This window comes from Mustela lutreola, chromosome 10 (assembly GCF_030435805.1).
Source record: "Mustela lutreola isolate mMusLut2 chromosome 10, mMusLut2.pri, whole genome shotgun sequence".
Classification (NCBI taxonomy): Eukaryota; Metazoa; Chordata; class Mammalia; order Carnivora; family Mustelidae; genus Mustela; species Mustela lutreola.
Window position 1 is genome coordinate 53,821,046 of NC_081299.1, and position 27,244 is coordinate 53,848,289.

A 27,244-nucleotide genomic window follows, 5' to 3' on the forward strand; every position below is an offset into this window, starting at 1 on the left:
ACTCTCTAGTTTTTCAGATTACTATTTCTTTCCCTCTCTTGCCCCAGACCTCCAATACCTTAGGCCTTCTCTTTACCCTGTGCTGATGAACCTGCATCCCCTGTTTTTATTAAGAAAACAGGCATATTTATAATACTTCCACATAATGCTGCCATTACATCTTAGCTACTTGTAACCCTATCCAGAGGCCACAACTTCACTCCTCATTGAATGGAGTCCTTGCTCCCAGCTAAGGACTCTCTCCATTTGTACAAAGTATCTCATTCCTTCTTTTCTTCCCTATGATATCACTCCTGCATGTGTTCCCCTCTTGCTTCATCACTCTTTGCAGGCTACTGGGTTATAACCAGAGAACACACTAAAATGTTCTAATAAAATGACCTCTCCAGCTACTGCCTCATTCCTGCGTACAAAATGTCCTCAGAAGACCTGCCTAAACTCATTGTATCCACTTCTTATCTGCTCCCTTCCATCCTTTTTTTGAATCTACTCTATTGAAGTTTCTCTCCCCAACTCTGACTATTGTCAAAGCCATCAGTGATCTCCACATGGACAAAAACTGTTCAGTTGCCAGTCCTTATATTATTTGAACAAAACCAGCATTTGGCCTGACTATTGTTCTCCCCTTCTTTAAACGCTTTACTCAAGTGCTCTAGGACTGCCACTTCCTCTTTGTTCTCTTTCTAGCTCTCTGGACACTGATTTTCAGACTCTTTTGCTGGTTATCTCTATGAATTTTAGATGTTGGTGTCCTCTAAGGCATAGTTCTTAAACCTCTTCTCTTTGCTATCTGAATTCATTGCACAGGTGAACTTATCTAGAATTATGGTTTTATATGCCAGCTATAAATTGGTGAGTTGCATATTTATAAAGCAGTGTTCAGCGTGTTGAGAATATGGGTTAATATCTTTTGGAGTGTCATGGGTCTAATCTTTCTGCTGGGTGAAAGCTAGCTACTCCACTGCTTCTGGTCTCGGGTCACTGCTCAAGACTGAATTGTGACATCCTCCACCCCAAATTCCTGTGTTGAAGCCATAGCCCCCAGTGTGATGGTATTTGAGATGAGGGCTTTGAGCACTAGTTAGGTTTAGATGGAATCACGAGGGTGGGGTCCTCATGATGGGATTAATGCCCTGATAAGAAGAGGCTAGAGGGCTTGCTTCTCTCTCTCTCTCTCTCTCTCTCTCTTTCTCCAGTCCTGTCATGCACTGAGGAAAGGTCATGCGAGGACACACAGAGAAGGTAGCCACCTGCAGTGGAAGGAGAGAGCTCTCACTAGATACCAACCCTGCTGGCACCTTGATCTTGGACTTCCACATCTCCAGAACTCTGAGAAACAAATACCTGTTATTTATGTTATTCAATCTATACTATATTGTTATGGCAGCTGAAGCAAACTAAGACAATTCTCATGTAGCTCCAGAAAACCAGGGTCCAGTAACTATAACATGGACTAGTTTCTGCCATGTCTTAATTCACGGTTGAACTTGAACATCTGTACCTTAACTCTAAGCCACTGTAGCCACATTATAGCTGTGCTTTCTCTAGAAGAGTCAGAAAAAGCCAGAAGCTCAGCTGAAAGTCCCTTGGCAAATTCTGTGTTGGACTGGTCAGAAGCCAAGTGTGATACTGGATAGTCGTTGGCAGTCTTGGTGCTCCTCCTGCTCAACACTGTATTCTAGGTACTCAGCATTGTTCATGGAACACGGGACTGTTCGATATGTTTTATGTTTGATGAATGTTGACTGAATGAAGGAACATGGAGCAAAGTCTTCTTTTGTAATATTAATCATTAAATAAGCTTTTCTTTTTTCTGTTTTTTTAAGGCTTACTTTACAGTGCTGCCATTAGAAATGAGGATGTTCTCTGCCCTTCCCTGCCTGCAGAGTTCACATGATGATGTGTAAATGAGCTCATTAGAGATACATATGCTACTTTCAAATTGGTATTTGTCACAATACTGTTTGTTGTTTGTAGGATTAATAGTGCTTGTATCCAGACTAGAAGTTACTACCCAAAATCATTTGGCAAACATTCATCACTAGAAATTCTCCTGGAAATGGTAAAATTTTAACTCATTGTAAAACTGTGGTTTGAAACCATATTAAGAGTTCTCCAAATTCTTAAATAATGGCTTAATTGCGATATAAAAGATGGGAGGATTGGGTTGGTTTCATTATGGCCAAGCAAACTGATTCTGTTCACTAGTCTGGAAATAAGTGAATGACTCAAATTTATGCCAAGCGCTTTACGCGTATTTTCTCACTCAATCTTCCAACAATTCTCTGGAGTACATATTATTATACATATCATGAATAACCACATATTCAAGACTATATAAAATCCTGGCAACTTCTACTGCCGGGAGACTACTGTATATCCCAATATAGCCAAGACTGTCAACTTTAGTAACACTGCTACTCTTCTGGGTCTTGCCGATAAAATTAGTGGACTTTCCAGCTTTGTATGTCGCAATCTGTGTGAGTGCTTAGATTACCAGGAATAACTGAAGTTTATTTATGAGGTAGGTTGTAGAGGAAAACATGAAGATCTGAATTGCCTTCAAGTTGTGTTTTTACTTCAAAATAGGTCACTGTCTGTTTAGACTCACTCTCTCAAAGAATGGGTCACAGAGGTGAAACCAGAACAAGTCTGCAATTTCCCAGACCACACATGACCCTGTTCTTCCAGTATTCACTATGACCCTGACTTTAAATTTTTGCCAGGTGGCTGTCTGTGAGATGAGCTGGATGTCTTTCTGAGCCTGGCATGACCAGGGAATGACTCTCGATTTTGGACCGAGAGCATTGAACTTGAAGCATTGAACTTGAAGATGCTGCCAGTTCATTAAGTGGCTAGGCTTAACTTCAGGCTTTCAAAGTCAGCCCATCTTGGCTTAGTCTAATATAAAAGAGCATTTAAATAGGGCTATGGGTAAATACATCATTTACTTAGAAGTCGTCATTCCTTTTTTTTTTTTTTAATATTTTATTTATTTATTTGACAGACAGAGATCACAAGTAGGCAGAAAGGCAGGCAGAGAGAGAGGGGGAAGCAGGCTCCCTGCCAAGCAGAGAGCCAGATGTGGGACTCGATTCCAGGACCCCGAGATCATGACCTGAGCCAAAGGCAGAGGCTTTAACCCACTGAGCCACCCAGGTGCCCAAGAAGTTGTCATTCCTTTTGACACTTGAATATATGATTAATTAATAAAAAAGGAAGACTATGCACCTGAAATAACCACATGAATCATGCCTGCTAACATGATTATACCCTGCATGTGGAAATTAGTTTGACCTTTTCATAAAAAGAAAGTACGTGTAGTACTATTATTGTTCTGTGGCACCGCACGTTTTTCCACCCCAATGTTAAAGAGAGGATGACAGATAAAAACACATAATTCACATTACGCCTAATGACTTTTAAATTTATTTTATTTAATCCGTAGATAGCTAATAATTATCATGATTTTCAAATCAAATTTTATAAAAGTTCATTGAAAAGCCAAGGTTACCCATGTCCTGGATCCCCATCCAATTCCCAGAGGTGACCACTTTTATTTGTTGGGTATCCTTTCAGAGATTTTTAAAATGCATAGTCAATTAAGACAAATATATATTCTTACTTTTATTCTGTTGTTACTTAAACGTAACCTTCTTCTTCTTCTTCTTCTTTTTTTTTTTTTTAACTTAGAAACAGGTCATGGAAATTTTTCATGGTAGTATACTTTCTTTTATTTTTTGTATCTGCATAGTAGTATCCCATTTTAAGACTGTATCTCTGTTAAAAAACACTGGAGTTGTTTCTAATCTTTCATTATTCCAGACAAGGTTGCAAAAAATAAATGTATATAGTATTCCCAGATATACTTTCAGAATTTCTCCAAATAGTAACAGTTTTACAGCTTTAATTCCAATATTTTTGTGTGTGTGTGTGTGATTGGTCGCCAGGTTCTTTCTTTCTTTCTTTCTTTTCAGCGTGACAGTATTCATTGTTTTTGCACCACACACAGTGCTCCATGCAATCCATGCCCTCTCTAATACCCACCACCTGGCTCCCCCAACCTCCCACCCCGACCCCTTCAAAACCCTCAGATTGTTTTTCAGAGCCCATAGTCTCTCATGGTTCACCTCCCCTTCCAATTTCCCTCAACTCCCATCTCCTCTCCATCTCCCCTTGTCCTCCAATGTTTTTATCTCTATTTTTTTTGGCATCCCAAGGTTTTCTATTTAGTCTTTTAAAATCTTAAAGTTTTTTTTTTTTTTAAAGATTATTTATTTATTTGACAGAGAGAGACACAGTGAGAGAGGGAACGCAGGGAGGGAAAGTGAGAGAGGGAGAAGCAGACTCCCCGCTGAGCAGGGAGCCCACGCAAATGGGGCTCAATCCCAGGACCCTGGGATCATGACCTGAGCTGAAGACAGATGATTAATGACTGAGCCACCCGGGAACCCCTAAATCTTAAAGTTTTTACTTAAATTTTGATGTTTATGTCTTTAATTTCTTCCTTGTCGCATTGACTTAAAACCCCAGAATAATGTTTAAAAATAGTTGTAACGCATCATGGTCCTTTCCCTTACTTTAGTAGAATTTCCTTTAATGTCTTATCTTTAAACATGGCTTTTAGACTGAGACAAGCACATTGTCTTGTTAAGAAAGTATTCATATGTTCCTAGATAATTGAGAGTTTAAAAAAAAAATCAAGAAAGGAGTGTTGAATTTTTCAAATACCTTTTCAATGTCTCTAGAAATAACTATGTTTTTTGCTCCTTAGATCTTTCCATATGATTATTTATCTGAATGAATTTACTAATGTAATGAATTATTCTTACATTCTTAGATTCTGAATTTATGGTAAGAGTGATCTGTAAGTTTGCTTTATAGATTTTAATTTCAGTGTCACTTACTTTATAACATTTAATTGAAAATATTTATTCTTTTTATGCTTCTTAAGAACTTAGGCATCATAACAATTATCCACTTCTTAAATTGACTGTATCCCTTATGCTGTACTTTTTATTCCTGTGACTTATTTATTTTATAAGTGGAGGTTCCTGGCTCTTAGTCTCCTCTGTTTCGTCCATTCCCAGCCTACCTTCCCTCTGGCAACCACCAGTTTGTTCTCTGTATTTATGACGTCCATTTCTGGTTTTTGTTGTTGTTGTTATTTGTTTTGTGTTTTAGATTCTACATATAAATGAAATCATATGGTGTTTGTCTTTTTCTGTCTGATTTATTTCACTTGGTATAATATCCTCTAGGTCTATCCATGTTGTTGTAAATGGCAAGATTTTATTCTTCTTTTAGTTGAGTAATATTTTATGTGTACATATGTATATCACATCTTCAGACACTTAGGTTGTTTCCATATCTTGGCTATTGTAAATAGTGTGGCCATAAATAGAGGGGTCCATATATCTTTTCAAATTAGTGTTTTTATTTTCTTCTGGGAAATACCCAGAAGGGTAAGTACTTTGTAGTATGGTATTTCCATTTTTAATTTTCTGATGAGCTTGTATACTGTTTTCCATAGTGGCTATACATTCACGTTCTACCAACAGTGCACCAGGGTTCACTTTTTGCCACATCCTTGCCAATGTGGATTCTTTCTTTCTTTCTTTTTTTGTTATTTCTTGTCTTTTTGGATGCTAGCCATTCTGACTAGTAAATGGTTATACCTCATTGTGGTTATCAGCTCTTTAAATAATTTGGTAAAATTCCACTTTGAAGATCATATTGGCTTGGTAATTCATTGGAGGAGGATGGAGGATTGACAATTTTTACGATTTCTTCTCTTTAGATTTTCTATGTCCTCTAGGAACAGTTTGGGTTAATTATATTTTCCACTAAAAGTATTCATTTTACCCAGGTTTTCAAATGTATTTTTCTATCTACAGTATGCATTTATAATGGAGCAGTATATCTTTCATATTACAATAGTTTGTAACCACTAAATCTCCACACTCTCAACAAATTTTTTAAAGTTTAATTTCTCTCATGGGGAGAAACTTAACTTTTCTCTTAGGAGGAAGAAAAATGAAAAAATGTTGGAGACACATGTAGTATGTTCAAATATTTTAAGATTATTTTAACATTTTCTGTTTCTGTTTTTTAAACCCTTTAACCTTTCTAATTTTTTTATATTTGTATATTTTTTTCTTGATTAATGATCATTTCAAATATTTTCATAATTACAAAAAAAACAGCTTTTGGGGTTATGTATTAATTCTAATCACTGTTCTTTCTTTTATATGCTCATTATTTGTTCTTCTAAACTACTTTTTTTCTCCTGTTTTCCTTCTGTTTTTTAAATAGTGTTTTTCTTTTTTTTTTCAGTTGGTGCTTATTTAATTAATTTAGCTAACACTGTGTCACAGAATTCTGATGAGTAATGTTTTCATTTATCTTTTCTAGAAAGTCTATAATTTTGTTTATAAGAGTACTAAAGTGAGTTTTTTGTTTATTTCTAGGTATGGAGATTTTTGTTTTTCTGATTTTCCTCTTAATTTCTAATTGTATTATATTGTGATTATGGAATATTGTTCATGACTCCTTATTTTCAAATTTTATTAACATTTTCTCCCTGGCTTGATATATACTTATATTTTATGAATATGATATTAATCTTTAAAAAAGCATACAATCTTTACTTTTGAGACACAGCCCCTGATATATCTAAGATCGGGGGGATGAGTAAAATTACTTTATTTATTTATTTATTTATTTAATTTATTTGACAGAGAGAGAGAGACATCACAAGTAGGCAGAGAGGCAGGCAGAGGGGGAGGGGGAAGCAGGCTCCCTGCAGAGCAGAGAGCCTGACATGGGGCTGGATCCTAGGATCCTGAGATCAGGACCTGAGCCAAAAGCAGAGGCTTAACCCACTGAGCCACCCAGGCGCCCCTAAAATTACTTTATTTTTGATCTCCTTTCTATATCTCTTTCTGTCTCCTGTAGTGTAAAATTGTCATATAAGTTGTTGCTATGATGCATTTATATCATAGATACTCATAACTTTCACATCTTCATTGTGAATTTGCTTCTTGTGTTATAAAGTATCATTCTTGTATCATACAATACTTATTTGTTCTAAATCCAACTTGTCTGAAATTAAGGTCAAACTTTTGCTCTTTAATTATTATTTCTTTATGTTTGTGTGTGGATGGAGCATTGTTCAGGTAAAACTTTGATTTCCTTTCCTTATCAACCATTCTGAATCTTTATTTCTAACTTATCTGTCTACACTATAAAGTTTGCTTTTAATGCAATTTGAAGAGTCTTTTTTTTTAAGATTATTTATTCATTTATTTGACACAGAGAGAGAGATCACAAGTAGGCAGAGAGGCAGGCAGAGGGTGCGGAGGAAGCAGCCTCCCCGTTGAGCAGAGAGCCCGACGCAGGCCTTGATCCCAGGACCCTGAGACCATGACCTGAGCCAAAGGTAGAGACTTAACCCACTGAGCCACTCAGGTGCCCCTGAAGAGCCTTTTAAAGAATAACTTGAAATATGTATTGATTTAAAAGTATTTGTGTCAATTATTGGATGCATTTGAGTGTGTGTGTATATGTGTGTGTGTGTGTACATATATCTATATAGTTCCTCTATCTATGAAGGTGTGCTTTAAGGTACATATTTTCTTTCTAGTGGATATGTTTATATTAATTTTTCATATTATGTTCATAGTCCTCTATTATTTTAGATATTATTAGTTATGAACAATGATAAGTTAGTATACATTTTCCTTTTTTCCTGACTCTACCCTATTATATTTTCTTTAAAACATTAAATTTCCTAGGATGCCTGGGTGGCTCAGTTGGTTAAGCAACTGCGTTCAGCTCAGGTCATGATCCTGGAGTCCCAGAATCGAGTCCCACATCCAGCTCCCTGCTCGGCAGGGAGTCTGCTTTTCCAGCTGACCTATCTCCTCTCATTCTCTCTCTCTCAAATAAATAAAATCTTAAAAAAAAAAACATTAAATTTCCTAGTGTTTATCTTTGCACTGTTATGCACATTTAATGTACTACTTGTATGTCAACTTTAAATGACCTTTCAACCTCAACAGTTATAGATAAATCAGTCAGTGAATGTGCTCCAATTACCACCATCTTTTTCCTTTTCCTTCTGAATATTTGATTTGTGTCATCCCTATACTTTCAAAGTCTATAACATTTATGCATTTTTAATAGTCTAAATTTTAGAATACAAGTATATTCATTGTTTACCGTGAGTCTTTTTAAGAAAGCTTCCTCACATTTAAGATTCCTCAGAATAGTCTTTGATTTTTAATGTTTTAAACATATGGTCTTTATACTTGATGAACAACTTGGCTAGATATAAAATACTGAGATCATGTTTTCTTGCCTTGAGAAGCTCATGTTTTTTTCCATTGACTTTCCTTCGGAGAAGACTGAAGGGAAGTTGACTTATTTTTCCTTATACAAGGCTTGATCTTTTTGCTTTTCTGCTTCAAAGATTCTTTCACTAGAGAGGAAAAATAAAACAACATGAAATCCAGGAGGGAGACAAACTATAAGAGACTCTTAACCATAAGCAACAAACTGAGGGTTGATGGAGGGGAGGGGTTGGGGGTTGGGGTGAGGGATGTTAAGGAGGGCGGATGATGTAATGAGTACTGGGTATTATATAAGACTGATGAGTCACTGACCTCTATCTCTGAAACTAATAATACATTATGTGTCAATTAATTGAATTTAAATTAAAATAAAATTAAATTTCAATAATTTGTTGGCATATGTCTTTGCTTAACCATTGTGAATCAACTTTCTTTAGTACACGGTGTTTGCTTTCAATATGGAGATTTGAGACTTCTGTTCTAATTCGGGAAAGTTCTTTTATAATTTTGTTTGAAAGTATTTGCTCTGCCTCTGAAGGTCTTTGAAAGAAACCTGCTAAGGTTTTCTTCTGCAGAGATTCCAATTATAGGTATGTTGGCTCTGTATTGTATTTTATTTATTGTTACCATTTTCACACAATGCTTAAAAATATATTTCTCTTTATTTTCACTTAATTTTGACCATTCTTCTTATATATGCCTTTGCTGTCTCTTTCTCTTACTCATCCTCAGTGCTTATTCCCTTCTGTGTTTCTTCCAATATTGTCTCCATTTCTGTGACAGTTTGGTCCTTTTTTCCTCCTCATACTGATTTATATCAGCTCACTTCATCCTCATCTCTTTCTTGAGTTTCTGCATTTGTGCTTCACCACACCAGACAATATATTATATTGCTTCATTAACATAATGGGAAATATATTTCATTTAGGGAGTCAATATAGCTTAATGAAAAAGAGCACAGATGCTGGAGAAATACTACGTATAGTCACAATTTTCACTGGCTCTGTGGCAACTTTTCCTCCCCCCATATCTTCTGGTAACTTTGATGCTCCTTTTCAGAATCTTTCTTTTTTCTTTTTTTTTTTTTAAGATTTTTTTTTTTTAAATTTGACAGAGAGAGATCACAAGTAGCCAGAGAGGCAAGTAGAGAGAGAGAGAGAGAGGGAGGAGGAAGCAGGCTCCCTGCGTAGCAGAGAGCCCGATGCGGGACTCGATCCTAGGACCCTGAGATCATGACCTGAGCTGAAGGCAGAGGCTTAAACCACTGAGCCACCCAGGCAGCCCCAGAATCTTTCTTATAGTATCTTTGTATTCTTTCTGCGCCGGTTTCTACTTTATCAATACTCACTCCTTGAATGAATTACATTTCTTTGTAGAAAGCTCCTGAAATGGAGGATTCGAGGTAACTTTCCTGTTCTCTCAATCCAAAAGCTTACTTTCTGTGGCAAATTGTTATATTAATGACCCCCAACATTTGACACTTCCCCAAAACCATGTCCTTACGTAGCCCCCTTCCCCTTACATTGACTTTAGATTTAGCTATATGACTTACTTTAGCTAATGGAACAATAGCAAACATGGCATGGGCAGAAGCTTCAAAGGAGCATGAATATTGGAGCCTACACTCTCTCTTGCTGCTATGAACTCTTCCAAATCCACATGAAAAAGCCTGAGCTTGCTGCCTGGAAAGATGCCCCAGGCCTCCCTTCCAAGGCCCAAATACATGAGTGAGACCTGCTGAGTGGGACAACACATGAAGCAGAAATAAGCCAACCCAGGTGAGCCCATCCTAATTTGTTACTTCATTCAACTGTAGGCAACTAATTGGTAGCTCCTAAGCCATTGTTTTGGGGGTGGGGTTGTCATGCGGCAATAGATTATAGATTCACTTTTATTGCTGCCTCCCAAACAGTCTGCTTCCTGTAATTATGGCTTTTCTGTAGACTCACTCCTTCTAAGTCTCTGAGGTAAATTTGGCTCAGGAGATCATCTGCCAGCAGTGCTGTCCTCCCCAGTTCTTAAAGACCAGGAATAGGTCTTCTACATTTCACAGTGATCACCTTGTCCTCAAGGATCATAGTTTTGCTATCCCTCTGATCTGATGCTAGTGGGTGTCCTGGAAACTCTCTGTGTCTCTTCTCCCCATCTCTGTGCCTCTTCTGCCTTACTTGTCCTGCTCTTGCTCCACTTCTGTGAGAGACGTAACTGCTTTCACAGTTTAAGGTAAGCCCTTTACTTTCAGGAAACATAATTTTGCTGGTACTTTCTGAAGTCCTTACGGCTGCTTCTCTTTGACTCTTCCTGGGCCTTTTCCATATGACCAAATGCAGCTGCTTTTAGCAACCTTTACAAGGAGTTTGGAGTTTGTCAGTCAAATCTGTATTATAAGTTTGCTGAAAATGGTGCGTAACATTTTTTCCATTCTCTTTGTTAGTTTATATATTTTCTAGGGAGAAGGGGAAGGATGTTTTAATAGATGACATCATGTTCATACAGGAGTCCATTTAATCCTTATTTGCAACCAGAACCTTAGACATGTTTTTCCAAAGGTGATGTAGTAACTTTCGGTGCTTTAGTAATCACTAAGACCTTTCAAAATTCTCATATTCACAGGGGGAGCATGCCACTCAATCTGATTCTTTCTTTCCTAGGTTGAATCACAATTTAGGTTGCCATCCCACACTCTGTTCGGGCAATGGTCTCTTTCTATTTAATAAGTCTGACTAATTAATCCTCACTGTAGCTCAGGAAAAAGAGATTATATTGTCATCATTTTTGAAACAAAGACTGTGACAGAACCATGACTGCATTGCAGGATTTATGGGCTTCCCTCCAGAGGCCTATTGCCTCACTATTATTAATTTTGGCTTTGGGCTCAATGTCAAGCTAATAGATAAATAGACAGTATAGAACGTAAAGCAACAGGTCCAAAAAAGACACATTTCAGCTTTGGAGAGCTAGGCGTTCCACACTCCAAGTGCTGGTATTTGGAAATGTTTCCTCCCAAACCACCAAACCACCAAGGAGAAACAGTGCAGGGCGGGAGTTCATGAAGTCCCTCCACTGATAAGTTTTCAGGTGTGACTTTCATTGTGTGGGTACTTGAGGCTGGTTGGGTTAATGGGCGAATAACAGAAGTTTACTGTCACTTCTTTGGCAAGCTTCTATTTGCCTTTTAATATACGGTTCAAAAGGGATCAAATTCCCTGATCCATTTCCATTCCAACTAGAGAAAATTGTCTCCCCTAGTGTAGTTGGTACGTGCTTCTGTGTGTAATATTGTATTGTCCATTTTGGGGCTTTCATAGTAGCTTCTCCTGCTAGGCAATGAGCTTCCTGGGTGCAGGGACTGTGGTCCTAATCATGTCTGTACGCCAGCACCTGGCACAGTGCATTGTGCTCAGTGCAAAATGGGTGTGCCATAATGTTTATTGGAATAAATTGAGAAATAGGCCAATTTTATCCATTAAAACATTTAAGTCTTTCTGGTTTTTAGATACTTGTGTAGTTCCATATGCAAAGTTACTGTATCTCTGTCTCTTCTCCTTCCCAGCTTGCTTCTCTTTTTCTCTGACTGAAAGAGCTGGACCACTGGAGAAACGGAAACCTGTGTATTCCCTCATCTCCCGCCTCCTCCCCCCCCCGCCCCCCCCCCAATCCCTCCCCTCCAAGGGGCAGGCCCCCACCCAGTGTGCTCTGTCAAACTGGGGCAGTCAGGCTCCCAGGAGCCTGTTGCTAGATCATTGCAAATGCCCAAGTTGTGAAACCCACTCCTAGGGTGCCTTGGCGGAGTGCCTCCTTGGAGGTGAGCTGACCCACTGTTTCCGTAGCACTGTGTTTATCCACTCTGGGGCTCCTTTGTGCAACAGGAGAGCTGCGGGTTCTTACCCTCATACCGGCTCCTTCCACGTAATTTGCACCCCCCCCCCCCCCTTGCTCCCTTGCCTTCCTTCCCGACCCCAGCCCGCCAGCTCGGAGTGCTCCCCTCGCCATCCCTTTTTGTGCAACCCGTGGCTGCGGAGCTTCTAGTACTGTATTCATGGCAGATGAAGAGAGAGTGACTGACACGTTCCAGGGACAGCGAATCGCAGCGAGCGCGGGCGGCAGGGGGAGGGTATGTAGTGGCAGACGGCCGCTGGGATTATGAATGGGGGCGGGGGGGGGGGGACGGCGAGTGTGGGGTTCAAACCGGGATCTTCGGCATCCGGCTTTGGATAGGCACGCAGGGCTGTGCGTAATCCTTCAGCTCTAGTGGGAAGGGAGATGCGGTGAGCTCCTGGCTGGTAGTGAGGGTTATTTTGCAAAACTCCCTTAGTATCGTGCAGCAGAGTACTGCGGGAGGTCGGCGAGGTAGGTGGGGGAGGAAAAGAAACGGGTAGGGTATCGGGGAAAGGCCAGCCCGCTGGGGACCGTGCGCCTTGCTCCTAGAATTGACAGGTGGTGGCCTCAGCAGTTACAACCTACTACTAGCATCTAGTCCGAGCAATATGATCACATTGTTATTCCCCGCACCGGGCGGAAGAGCGCAGCGCGGCAGAACAAGTGCCACCGGCGAGCGGTCTCCCGGGGGGAGGGTGGACTAGTGGGGGTACAGAGAGGGGGTTTGGGGGAGGCCAGCGGAGACGGCGCGAGCTTGGGTGCTTCGCTGCCGTCTGCACCGCCCTGGCCGGGGTCTTCCACGCCCGGTGGCCGGCCCGTCCGCGCGCGCGCTCAGCGGCCGCCCCCGGCTCGTGCGCCCCTTTCCGGGGCTCCCGGCCCCGCCTCCGCGGCTGCGGGCTGCTTGTCGCCGGCTGGGCTGCACGGGAGAGGCGCGCGGACGTCCCCCGCCGGCTCTCGTGCCCCAGGGAGCGCAGGGCACAGACGAGCCCAGGCGGGCGGAGCCGCGGCGGTGCACCAGAAGCGCTCGGACAGGAGGAAGGCGGCTTCCGCGAGGGCAGCCGGAGGTAAGGGCTGCCCCGGAGGCTGCGGGCTTGTTTTCCTCCTTCCCTTACTTCATCAAACAGCGAAGCTGAAATGGAGAGTGTGGGGTGCTGTGGGCCGATGGGGGGCAAAGAGGGTTTGGGGCCGCGCCAGGGTGGTCGCCTTGAGGGCGTCGTTGGTGTCCCTTGGAGGAAATCCGCCAACCGGCCCTTCTTCTTCGCTCCCTCCTTCTCTGCCTCTGCCTCCGCCCTTGAACCTCCTGGTAACCCCTGAGCCAGAGAGAGCGAGCTAAGGGAGGATGGAGAAGGGCAGAAGAATTCGCCCAGGAGTGGGTGGACTGGCGCGCATTGCTCAGTGATTGACTGCGGGCGGCGGGCGAGGTGGGGGGGGGGGGCTGAAGTACCAAGAGTTTGCTGGGGCTGCGTCCCCAGGATGGTCCTGTGCGTCTCGATGTCTGGGTGCGGAGCAGCTAAACCATAGCCTAAGGCAGGCTCTGCCAGGAACTTTTGGGAAGCCCTGTCTCATGTTTGGGAAGGGGTGCTGGGATGTATTCAAGGCCTGGCCATTTCTGAGCTACAAGTGTGTGTGTGGATGGGGGTGGGGGGAGTTATTCTCCTTATCCTTCCTGCTCTCCCTCCTCTTCCATATCTCTCTTTTGCTTCCTTCCTGCCCTTTTCCCATAGATCAGCCCACCATGTGCAGTACTTAAAATACAGACCCCCTGTAGTCAATAAATTTAAAGCAAGTAAAAAGAAGAGCGCACAGAGGAATAGCTCTTAATTACATTGTGGTTCATTTTAAAGATGAAAATATTTGTATGTAAATAACATATAATGTATTACATATAGTATAATATACATATATATTATATACACACAGGCCTGGGGTAATTTTTAAGAAATACTTTGAGATTCTCACCTAAAATTATATTGCATTTACATTACGTTTACATCACATGTACATGGTGCTGTTAAACAGAAATGGTAAATCTATGCATTCTGTGTCTTAGATCTGTATGATCTATATGTGTTCTTTGAATCACATCCATCTTTTAAATTCAGAGATTTCCAGCTATTTGAAAGCCTAGGGCTGCACTGTAGGAATAAAAGTCACATTACATTAAAAGAAAAAGTACTGATGCATTATCCATGTACAGTTCTTTCCTTTTGCTAAAAGCTTGTTGTTATGCCAATAATTTTCATAAAAACAAAAACAATTAGGGAGCTTCAAAGTGTTTTTACCTAGGCCTGAGGTATAGACAGGGGTCTGGAATATATCTGTACCCGAATTGACAAGAAGGTAGATAAGGCAAATGATTTCAGTTCAGGTAAAAGAAAATTCAGTCGCACTTGCTTCTGAGGACACCTCTTTTGGCTTCTGGTATCCCAATAGAGAAACCCCCTTACTACCAACATGTGTCTTAAGCATCACAGTGGTTTGACCAACTCTTCCAATCAATGCTTGCAAGGACTTGGCGAGTAACATGTTTGCTGGCTGTTTCTGTTCTTTCTCTTTTTAAACAACAACATGCCAACTACAAAAAAATAAGTAAAATTGTTAAATAGACTAGAATTGTTGAGATGGCATGATTGACACATTGAGGCTATGTGCATATGTATCTTCTCTCTATATTCCTCATTATGATTGTGAGCTAAACAGTCTTGCATTTTGTCTACTTACGTAGTTTGTTTTTTTTCCTCAGCCAATCCGCTCTAATTTCTGATTTGACATATTTTGCAAAGATGAATTATCTTAAATTTCTCTAAAGGGTACTTGAGCCTGCTAATTTCTTTTGAATAGTATTGGTTTCGGTTTGAGGATTAAGAAATCAATCATACATGGTTTTCTAATCTTGGTGTCCTTTCCCTGTCTGGAGATAGGTATTTAATAATGATGGTATCCATAAGTAAGGATTCATGTTTCATAAAAATATTAGACACAGAAACGATATTTTCATTTTGGTTTATAAACTGAAGATCTAAAATTATGAAGGAATAAAGAATCTCATGTTGCTCTTAGTATCTTATTTGACTTACTTTGGTTAGGGAGTAAGAGGTACATGATGTAGGCTTGAGTGAGAAAGATTTAGGAGTTAGTAATTTGGATTTACCTTTCATTATTATGGCATAAAAATCCATTGCACTTTCCAGAAAAATCTGAGGAGCAGAGTTTGTAGAAGGTGTGAGGATGTAGTTGGTTACCTGACATTTGGGTTTCTTTGGGCACTGGTTGTTTGGCTTCACCTCATGGTAATATGGCAGACATTGATGTGCTGAGTCCCTCTTCAAGGAAGAGCTTGTTGCTCCAGCTTCTTTGGAGCGCTGTCAACAGAGAACCTGCAAAGGTCCTTGAAGGGGATTGCTTGAGTTGTAGAAAGCATCTTTGTCCAAGATCATGTCTTTTTCCCAGGCAGTTCACACCCAGTGGCTGACCCATGTGGGAGTATAAAGACCTGGTCATCTCAGCCCAACTCCAGAAAACTCTGTAGGATCATCTAGCTCTGGAACTCCCTACGGGACTTGCACTGCAGCTTGACATTTCCTCTTTCTCCTTCCTTCTTCATTCTCAGATGTTGATAGCAAGGTGGTCCTTGATAAAATTGCATACCCAACTTCATCTCAGAGTGGGCTTTCTTGGAGAGGCCAGCCTATAACATCATCTCCATGCACATTCATTTTGCCAGTTTTAATCTTTTATCTTTTAAAATATAGTGCCACTTCTCATTGGAAGGCATTTCTATATCTCTGCTGCCCTTCTGTTCCTCCTTGTTTTCTCATTCTTCCCTTTTATTGGATCTGCAGTGTTTTTAGTCTCTTTTCTGTCTAGTGATTTCAAAATTAAATATCCCATTTCTGTTCTTTCAATAGGCATGTTTTGTTTTTAACATTCAGATTTTTGTCTTAACAGATGAAATGAATCAAAATATCTACTTTCTTCATTGGGGAGGGTATGTGATATGGTGAGTGCTGTGAAGTGTGTAAGCCTGATGATTCACAGACCTGCACCCCTGGAGCAAATAATACATTATATGTTAATAAAAATAGAAATATAAAAAATCTACTTTCTTCTTGCATAATATAAGGGTCTTATTAAGTTATAATTCTGATCATAATCTGTATTTCATAATATTTTGTGGTATAATAGTTCCACCACATTTTTCACATGCACTGTCATTTTATGGAAATGAATTTTGTTGTTGTTGTTGGGTTGTTTTCATAGTCAATGTTTATTTAAACTTACCCATGTTTTCTGTGCTCACTGGATCTTCTTGCGTCTCTTTCCTTCTATCTGGATGCAAATTCCTTCTTAGGGAGGTAGTTTTTTTTGGCAAGCATATGCAAATGATAAAGATCTCTTCATCTATTTTGTTTGTTTGAAACTGTATTTTAACCTAATACTTGAATAATAGATTATCTGGGAGCAGAATTCTATTGACAATTATTTTTCTTACCACTTTGAGTATATTGTCTTCCAGCCTCTGTTAATAATCAAATAAGATTGTTTCTTGGTTGCTTTTAATATTCCTCTTTGTCTTTGGTGTTCTGCAGTTTTATTATTGTATGCCCAGATGTGGGTTTGTTTCTACCTTTTCTTCTTGGGTCTTCTCATGATCTAATCAGGTAACCCTTGTATTTCTTGAATTATTACAAATTTGTGACATGTCTCATCATATATTATCTTGCCTCTATTCTTTCCTCTGTAATTCTTACTAGATATATGTTGGACCTTCTTGTTTCATCCCTCATGTCTATTACCTGTGTGTGTGTGTGTGTATATATATTTATATATTTTTTTCCAGTTAGAAAATACTTTTAAGAGTCATTGGGGTAATTCTTCAGGACTGTTTTCCAGCTAACCAATTCTTCTTCACTCATACCTTATCTTTTATTTAAGTTATAGTTCTATTAAGCTATGATTTATTGTTTCTTTTCTAGAGTGCTAATTGATACCTTTTCATATCTACTTGTTTTTTTTTTTCCCTTAGGTTTTCTATCATTTTGTTATGAATTTTGTCCTTATTTTATCTTTTTTTAAAGATTTTATTTATTTATATGACAGAGAGAGAGAGGTCACAAGTAGGCAGAGAGGCAGGCAGAGGGAGAGTGGGAAGCAGGCTACCTGCTGAGCAGAGAGCCCAGTGGGGGCTTGATCCCAGGACCCTGAGACCATGACTTGAGCTGAAAGGCAGAGGCGTAGCCCACTGAGCCACCCAGGTGCCCCATCTTTTTAATAATCATACCTGTACTATGTTACAGTCTCAGATCATTCTCTTTCTTGAAATTCTGCTGATTCTTCCAAAGCTACATATCCACTATAAATGGATCTTTTCCTCATGTGGTTTGTTACTGGGATTATGAGCTCGTCTTCAGCCAGGTTTTTACTTTTGTTTGTTTTTCTTTTTCCTGTAGTAGTTTTTTTCCCCGTTTTTGAATGTTCCCCTTAGAGTGATTCTGTGTTTGTCTTTGCGGAATAGCTCAGGAGTTTTACTGGTCAGGGGTCAGCCTTAAAAAAAATTTTTTTGTTGAAGTGTAATTGACATGTAACATTATATATTCAGGTGTACAACATAATGATTCAATATTTGTATGTATTGCAAAATGATCACCATGTTGTCTAGTGAGCATGGAGAGGATCAGCTTTTACATTCATTTCCTGGCGTGAGATTCCTGCACGGTGCAGGTGATCTACATTCTAGCTGTGTGTGTGGTGGGGGGAGGGGGTTGGTTAGGGATTTAATCCAAAAAATTCTTTTTTGCTTTCCATCTAGAGCCCCAGGAAGAGACAAATTTTCTTTCTACTTCCTCAACCAGGCTTCTAGTCCTTAAACTAAGGGGTCTACATCTTCAGAGTTCTCCTTTATGCAAAGGTCTTGGCTCTAGTTACCTTCCGTTCACAGACCCCAAACCAAGTGGCTTGTCCCTACACACACGTGAAATCTCCACCCTCACAGCATTAATGTCCTTGTCTAAGCTCTGTGTCTTTTAGGATAGCTGTGGGGCCAATGTATGTGCCTGCTATTCTGATATTTTTTTCCTTTCTGTTCTGATAGCTGCAATTTATCTTTTTTTTTTTCTCTTCAAGTTTATTTAATGTATTCAATTATCCTGGTCTTTAAAAAATCTTAGTATCTGTGTGTTTGTAGCAAGAGGGAGTTGGGTCCACATTCGCTCAGCTGGCCATGCTAGTGGAATACGACCTCCATCTGTGACTGTATCCACTTTGAGTACCGACTCTTTTTAATCATTTTCTCAGCCGCCCCCCCAACAATCTTTTCACCCTATTTTTATTTTTATTCATTTTTTCACATTATTTAAAGAAAAATTTAATTATACTAGCCTTTCTCTCTCCTTACCCTCCCTCCCCCTTCCTCTCTCTTTTCCTCTCTTTCTTTCCTATAACATTAACATTTGTGTTGAGTCCAAGAAAGATGTCTTACAGAGTGTCTCGCAGTCTGGGTTTGTCTAGTGGCTTACTCACTTGGTGCGGTTCAGGTTAACCATTTTTGGCATGAACACTCCTACTTGGGTGACGTGTACTTCCTGTTACGTCACAGCAGGAATGTCTGTTTGTCCCTTTACTGATTGAGACCACCTGAAAGGGGAATACCTACCAACTTTCCCATTTTGTCTTTCTAACTTTGAGACTATGTAAAAAACCTGCTTCCCCACAACTTTCACCCCAATATTAAAAATTGATTCTAAACTTTTGAGCTGGTTATGGATTAATATGCAGTTGTAGGAGATATGCAGAGAGATCCTGTGTACCCATCACTCCATTTTTCCCAAGAGTAACATTTTGAAAAACCGTGATACAATCGCAGAACTAGGACATTGACATCAACAGAATCTATAGATCTTTTTTTAAAAAAATATTTTATCTATTTATTTGACAGAATGAGAGATCCCAAGTAGGCTGAGAGACAGGCAGAGAGAGAGGGGAAGCAGGCTCCCCACTGAGCAGAGAGCCCAACATGGGGCTCTATCCTAGGACCCTGAGATCATGACCTGAGCCGAAGTCAGAGACTCAATGCACTGAGCCACCCAGGTGCCCCAGAATCTATAGATCTTACTCAGATTTCCCCTGTGTTGCACTCCTTTGAATGTGTGTGTTTAGTTTCGTGCAGTTTATTTTTTCTATGCAAATACAGTTTATTAATATTTTTTAAAATTTTAAAAGATTTTATTTATTTATTTGACAGAGACAGAGACGAGAGAAAGAATACAAGCAGGGGGAGTGGGAGAGGAAGAAGCAGGCTTCCCACTGAGTAGGGAGCCTGATGCGGGGCTCAATCCTAGGATCCTGGGATCCGGACCTGAGCTGAAGGCAGATGTTTGATGACTGAGCCACCCAGGTGACCAAAGTTTATCAATATTATTTATTCATTTACCCAACAAATAATTATACCTTCAGTTTCAAAGCTAATGTGCTATAAGCCATGGGAATTTCAAAGAATGTGGTCCTTGCCCTTAGGAACTTGGAATTCAGTATCTTCTTAATGTATCATTTGCCTCAGGGGTACAGGTCTGTGAATCATCAGTCTTACACAATTCACGGCACTCGCAACAGCACATACCCTCCCCAATGTCCATAACCCAGCCATCCTATCTAACCGCACCCACTACCCCAGCAACCCTCAGTTTGTTTCCTGAGATTAAGAATCTCTTATGGTTTGTCTTCCTCCTGATCCCATCTTGTTTCATTTAGTTCCCTGCAGATTTATCTCATGGGTAGGTTCCTATATAACCACAGTCAGGGTGCAGAACTTTCCTGTCACCACAAGGATCCCTTATGCTGTCCCCTTTAGAACTACCGCTGCCTCCCTCTCACTCCCTGGCCCCATTTCTAACCCCTAACCACCACTAATCTGTTCTCCACCTCTATAGTTTTGTCATTTCAAAAATGATAATAAAAAATACATGGAATCATAGACAATATGGCCTTAAAGATTGTTTCTCTTCTCACGCAATGTAATTTTCCAGAGATTCATCCAAGTTGTGTGTTATCAGTCATTGTTCCTTTTTATTGCTGTGCAGTATTCCCTTCATCGTGGAAGGACATTTGCACTTTTTCCAGTTTGGGGCTGTTATGACTAAGGTTGCTCTGCACATTTGTGTATGGGTTTCGTGTGAATGTGAGTTTTCATTTCTCTGGGATAAATGCCCAATGGTGTGATGGTTGAGTCCTATGATAATGGCATGTGTAGTTGGATAAGAAATTGCCAAACTATTTTCCAGAGTGGGTGTACCATTTTACATTCCTACCAGCAATGTATGAATGATTCGGTTTTCTGTGTTACGTTAGAGTTTGTCTGCCACTTTACTGTTTCTGTTTGTTCTTTTTCCTTTATTTCTCTTTTCTTGCCTACCTCTGAGTTACTTGAATGTTTTATAGGATTCTATTTTTGATTCATTTATAGTGTTTTAGAGTATATCTCTTTGTAGAATTTTCTCAGTGGTTGTGTTGGTTCTTGCTATATATATTTATATCTCTTTATATTTGCTTCATTGTATATGCTGTTGTTTTGAATATAAGACACTATTTTTGTTTGTTTGTTTCAATCATTGGATATGAAATGATTTAGGCAACTGATACTGAGAAGGAATTTGTGGTTGACAGTTCTTTTCTTTTAGCACTTGGAAAATGTGCCCTTCCTTCAGGCTTCAATGGTATCTGATGAGAAAATCATTGTCATTTGAATTGATGTCCCACTAAAGGCAATGAGCTTTTTCCCTCTCTCGGGTTGGTTTTATGATTTTTTTTTCTTTAATCTTCAGTTTTTGGAAGTTTAGTAATGGTGTGTCTTAGCATGGATTTCTTTGGGTTTGTTTTCTTTGGGTTTGATTAGCTTCTTAAATCAATATGCTTTTGTCTTTCCACCAAATTTGGGAAGTTTTCTGGAATTTTTTTTTCAAATACCCTTTCAGCTCTATTGTCTTTCTCATTTCCTTCTGATTTTCCTTTTTTCCCCTAATTTTATTTATTTATTTATTTGTTGACGGGGGGGGGGGGCAGGCAGAGGGAGAAGCAGGCTCCCCACTGAGCAAGGAACCTGATGTGGGACTTGATCCCAGGACCCTGGGATCATGACCTGAGCCCAAGGCAGAGCCTTGGCATCTGAATGGCAACTGAGCCACTCAGGAGTCTCTCCTTCTGGTTCTCTAATGATGTGAAGATTGGCTTTTTTCTTACTGTCCCACAGGACTCTGAGGTTCTATATATGTTTTTTTGTTTGTTTGTTTACTTTCTTTCTGTTCTTCAGATTTGATAAATTCTATTGTGCTTTTCTCAAGTTCACTGATTCTATCCTCTGTCACCTCTACTATAACAGCCATTGAATGTTTTATTTTTTGTTCTGCAATTGCCATTGCTATTTTTTTTTTAAAGAACTTATACATCTTTGTTGAGATTTTCTTTTTTTTAAGATTTTATTTATTTATTTGACAGACAGAGATCACAAGTAGACAGAGAGGCAGGCAGAGAGAGAGGAGGAAGCAGGCTCCCCGCTGAGCAGAGACCCCGATGCGGGGCTCGATTCCAGGACCCTGAGATCATGACCTGAGCCGAAGGAAGAGGCTTTAACCCACTGAACCACCCAGATGCCCCCGAGATTTTCTATATATTTTTTTCATTTATTTTCAGAGAATCTGAATTTGCTTGTTGAAGCCTTTTTATAAGGATGGTTTAAAATTCTTACCAAATACCTATAATATCTGATTCATTTTAGCACTGGTGTCAGTTGATTGACTTTCCTCATTCACATTGTGATATAACCTGATACATCCTGTGATATATCCCGATATATCCTGGATGTGCCGGCCGGCATGTTAGGCTCAAGTCTTGTTTGCATCTTGTGTTTTAGCAGACAGTCACTCTGTTTAGGTTTAGCACAGAGGTCCTGGATTACATTTGTGGGCTGTGGTTTCAGTGACAATTTGATTTCCAGGGGCTTTGCTGGCTGTTTTATTAGTCTGTTTGGTTTATCAGGTGCTTCTGGGCTCCCACTGAACCCTGCTGATCCCACCGGAGGGGGGTGGAAGGAGCCTCCCCAGGCCGTGCCTGCCAGTGGTCTGAGTGCGGGAAGGGATTTTTTTTTGGCTTGCAGGGATAAAAACTCTCCCCAGCCCAGAGCTTGTTGTGGTGGGATTCCCCCTGCCAGTGCTGTGAGGCCATCTGCTGTTGTTGGCTGGACCCCCAGTTAGATGCAGGGGAGGAATAAATCCACCTACATTAACCACTGCCAAGTTGCAGTTGGGAGACTCTGGGCCTGGATAACCTTCAGTGGGATCAGGAGTTCCTAAGGCATCCCACTGCTCTGTTGTCCCTCTGATCTGGGGTGACTAACCAACCCACCTCCTCTTTTTAGTGTTTGGAGTCCTCCTTTGATTGCCTCCTGTGTTATTTCCAGTGTTTCTAGTTGTGCTAAGTGGAGAGAGGCTGGGAGAGGTGAGTGTCTGCCATCTTGTGTGGACCACAAGTATATGTCTTTTAAAAATACCAGGTTGACTCATTAGCCATGTTATCCACTGATATAGTTGAAAATACTCATTTGACTGTGTTTTCCTGTAATGCATCTATGAGGGAGACATAGACCAAGCCTCCCCTTAAATTTGCTTAAGTTAAGTTAAATTCAAATTAGGTTAATTAATATTAACTGTACTTGGATAATTAAACATTAAGTCAGTGTTGTCAGTGGGATCTAAGACAAAAATCTATGTATGTGATATAGTCTCTATGAACATATTTTCTCCAAGTTGTTTTATCGCCTTTGAAAAATATGAGTGCCTTTTTTCATTTGCTATCTCTGGGCAATACTAAAAAAAAATCCTTTATCAAATGGATACTTTAAACCGTAGAGAAAACAAATGACATTATTTGCACAAGCAACTTGGTGATATTTAGAATGGATTAAGGAAAAGATACCAGGATTCTGTCTTTGGCTGTCCTGGTTTACACCACAGTGCTGACTCATAGAATACTGGCATTTTCAGAACTGAAAGTGAATTTAGAGATAACCTATTTCAGCTGTATTGTTTTATAGTTAAGGAAACCCGATACCTTGCAAGTAAGGGAACCTAAGTTCCTTCAGTTCCATAACGGCAGGGCTTATTTATTTTGAATTCGTAATATTTCCTAATTTTGTTTTGTTTTCTTTTTTTTAAAAATTTATTATTTATTTGAGAGAGAGAGAGAGAGAGCGAGAGAGCGAGAGAGGGAACACAAGCAAGGGGAGTGGGAGGGGTAGAAGCAGGCTTCATGCTGAGCAAGGAGCCTGACACAGGGCTGGATCCCAGAACTCTGGGATCAGGATCTGAGCCAAAGGCAGACACTTAAGACTGAGCCACCCAGGCACCTCACCCCTGGTGTAGATACTTAATTGTGAAAAGGAGAAAAGTGAAATTATATACTGATGCACGATTTCTCATTCCTTTTTCTAATGAGGAGAAAAAATATGAAATAAGTTGGGATGGCATCATGGTACTCTTTAAAAAAATAGGCATGTTTGAAAATCTGATAATCATATGGAATGAATATCCAGAAAATTGAACACAAACTCAAAAATTTGCATCTGGTATTGAGGGTTTGTGAACTCCTAGGTAAGTCTGCTAGATACTGTGTTTTTTTGTCTTGTACCATCTGATATCTGTGGCTGGTCTTTGCTGGGGAGAAGACATAAGGATAATGCCTCATTTTACAGGCAGACTTAGCCTTCAGAGCTCGTGGATCTGGCGGTTGTCCTGGGTACAGCACACTGGTATGCTGGGGGAATTTGTTTTTCTGGAAGTTCTAGAGAGCCAGTAGGTGAGAAGGACACAATACGACCAGCAGGTGTTAAAGCAGACTGTGGGAAATACAAACAGGCAACTGAGCCCACAGCACTTGCTTTCTCCTCCTACACACACATACACACACACCTCAAGATTCCTTGGAAAGATCCTTCATCTGCTCCCGTCTGCTGTCACCCCTTACTGTGTGGGGAAACGTTGCCCTTTGGAGATAATCCTCCTTTGCTCTAGGAAGGCTGTTCTGGTAGTCATTTAAACCAAATTTCACCCACATGAGATGTTAGGGGTTCAAAGAAGAAAGCATTTTAGTGCCATTTGATGTATTTACTGGGTACTGTTTGAGGGGGAGAAGAAAACCACATCCATGTGTTTCTTACAGAATGGATCAAAATAATCTGAGAGCGTAGAATGATAAACAACTCTGCATTCAACGAGTGAGTGAGGCTAGCATTTGCAAAATTGTTGAACTTAAATTAGTTTTAAGGAACCTGTTTTTGTGTCTACTTAAAGGAAGCTCCTATATAATTCTCTGTGACTTGTACGGGGCCCCGGAAAGGAAATAAGATTCGGAAATGATTTGAAGTGCCCTGTTGTATACTAGAGTGAAACCTCAGTGCAGAAAGCCAGGAAGGTTGTACACAAAGAAATAATACAGTAACAGTTTTTATTTTTTAGTGCTTTTATGTATTTTAAAATATTGAAAGGACTATTGTTTTCAGGGTTGCTCCTTAGTAATTGAATAATTGGGTGCTGGGAATCACAAGACCTAAAGGTCGTTTTTGTTGTGCCACTAAGTGGGTAGGTGACATCCCCTGTGTCAGCCTTAAGGTATAAATTAAGATGCTGAAGCATGGTAATCTTTCCAGCATTATGATTTAATGAAATTTTAGTAGTTGTTATGTGACACATTAGGGGAATTTTTTGATAGATCCCTATAATTAAGGATTAGTCATAAGAAAGTTCTCCAGGGAACTAATTTTTAAGTTTGAAATTATTATAAGACCTTGATATGGTCAGAAATCTGCATTAATCAGGGAGGTCATGGTTGGGTTAGGACTCCCTAACTATGTGGGTACAATACAACACAATTGGGGAATAAGCACTTTAGTGCTGATGGTGACCATGGCCGTGGTGATGACACCAATGTTTTTGGCACTAGATTTAATTGGTCTGGAGGTGCAATGATACTGTAGGTTGTTCATTCATCCTCCTTTTCCCCTTTTCTTTTTATTCTTCCTGTGCTATGCAGGTTGGAAGGCAAATCATTCACCTTTCAGTCTCCCTTAAAACTAAGAGTGGCCCAAAGATTAGATGGAGATTCCTGGGGAATGCTTTCCTTCTCTAACAAAAGGGAAAGCTTCTTAAAGAGAAGGTACTTCTCCTCGGCCCTTATCCCTTCTTTCTCGTTAGAGCGTGGATGCCCTGTTTTGAGGTGAGCACCATCTTTCAAGCATGAGAAATAAAACCAGACACTTAGGATGATGAAGCAGAAAAATAGATGTAGCTTGGATCCTTGATGATCTCTTAGAGTAAATCTACAGCCCTGTACTGCTTACCTCCAGCCTTATTATTCCATGAGAAAAAATAAAACCCCTGTTTCTTCCAGTATTTATTAGGTTTTCTGTTACTCTGAGCCAAACACATTCCCAACTGAATATGTAAGGTAATTATTAAGACTTTGCATTTTGCATTTTTGAAGGATAAAATTAGTGTTTATAGACTTTTGTAATTACTGATATTGGGCACAAAATTTAGGCTAGTTTGTACAAATATTCTCATTCTGAGGAAGCTTGGGTGTGAAAATTTTGGATAATTTGTAACATTTTTATTTTATTGTTCATAGCATGAAGAATCGCAGAAAACTGTCTCTGTCTTATATTGCTTAAAGAATATTTCAAATTTCATTCAATGGGTGAAATTTATATGAGGAAAACTATTTCTGTGAGTCACACCTCCCACTTTACTGTAATCTTTGGTAAGATGGGGATAGAGCTGAAGAGTACCAATGAGCCTTGAAAAAATGTTTTCCTCATTTGATTTATAGACAAAAATGTATAGTGGAGTGGGTTGCCCACTTTACTGTTTAGTCTAAGTTTGTTTCCAGCAGATTTCTTCTGACCTCACACTTTCATATGACTGAAATACTTTAAAAGAAGGACTTTAAAGATTAAAGAAGGATGGCTGTTTAGTGGTATGTGGATATAGAAGATGGGTGATAATTTTTTTGTGTGTGACATAGCATTTGCACACTCTCCATTTGGTTTAAAGGCAGGGAATTAATTTTTTGCATATAAGTCATATAATGAGAGAAAAAATTCAATTAGGATGTATTTGTGTTGATTTTTTCAGTTAGACATGCATCCATGTGAGAGTAACTGAAAATTTGACATGCAGTACTGGAAGTAAGGGGGGTGGTTTGTGTGTGTGCTTGGTTGTTTTACATGCAGTATCTGGAAGGAGACTGCCTGAGGCTGGGGCCACTGCACAAGGGGGTTATCAAGGATTTAGGCTCCTTCTTGCTTTTGACTCCATTGTCATTGGTGCATGGTTCTCCTTTTCTTGGTGGAAAGACAGTTAGTGAGCATCCAGGAATGGCAGCTGGACCGCAGGCGGGAAGAAGGGGCTGGACAAAAGGCAAGGCACAAACCAGCCATCAACTCTTTTTTATAAGGAAAGTGAAAGCTCCCAGGAAGATGCATCTGGTTACTTCTACCGATATCTTATTGACCAGAACTATGTCAATTGGTCTCCCTAACTACAGGGAAGTCTAAGAAATAGAGGTTTTTTTTTTTTATAAAAAAAGAAAAAAATACAAACAAAAAAACCCACAAAGACCAAAAAAGAAGGGTGATGTACACATTCCTGTACATATAAAACCATGCTCTATTTTGGGAGGTCACAAGTTTGCTTCATGTATCAAGGTATGGAAATGGTTGTATATGGATTGATTTAGAAATTAGTTACCAGTATAGAGAAAAAAGAAAGAAAACACAATGAAAAAGAAGAAACACAAGTTCAAAGATTTTTCAGTGTCAAAAATCCACATTTGTATTTCAAAATAATGCAGTTTAAAAAGAAGAAAAAAACTTCATGTAAATTCCTCCTTTTCCTCTCGTTAAACGAATATCATGTATTCAGTATAAAATCTTTATATGTTCCATGTGTTAAGAATAAAAGTACATTTAA

At 39.7% G+C, this 27,244-nt stretch overlaps 1 protein-coding gene across 4 annotated transcripts in view; it reads left to right on the forward strand.

The window, feature by feature from the left end:
• The first annotated feature begins 12,590 nt into the window (after positions 1-12,590).
• Positions 12,591-27,244, forward strand: part of PDE4B (phosphodiesterase 4B) — a 566,020-nt gene continuing 551,366 nt past the window's right edge. The window contains exons 1-2 of one of the 4 annotated variants that reach the window (XM_059135175.1): positions 12,591-12,704; positions 19,474-19,626. The gene's annotated coding sequence lies outside the window, so the exon portion shown is untranslated. Of the gene's footprint in view, positions 12,705-13,127; positions 13,298-19,473; positions 19,627-27,244 lie in introns of those variants that run through there. The other 3 variants (XM_059135173.1, XM_059135176.1, XM_059135174.1) reach the window with 3 other exon arrangements.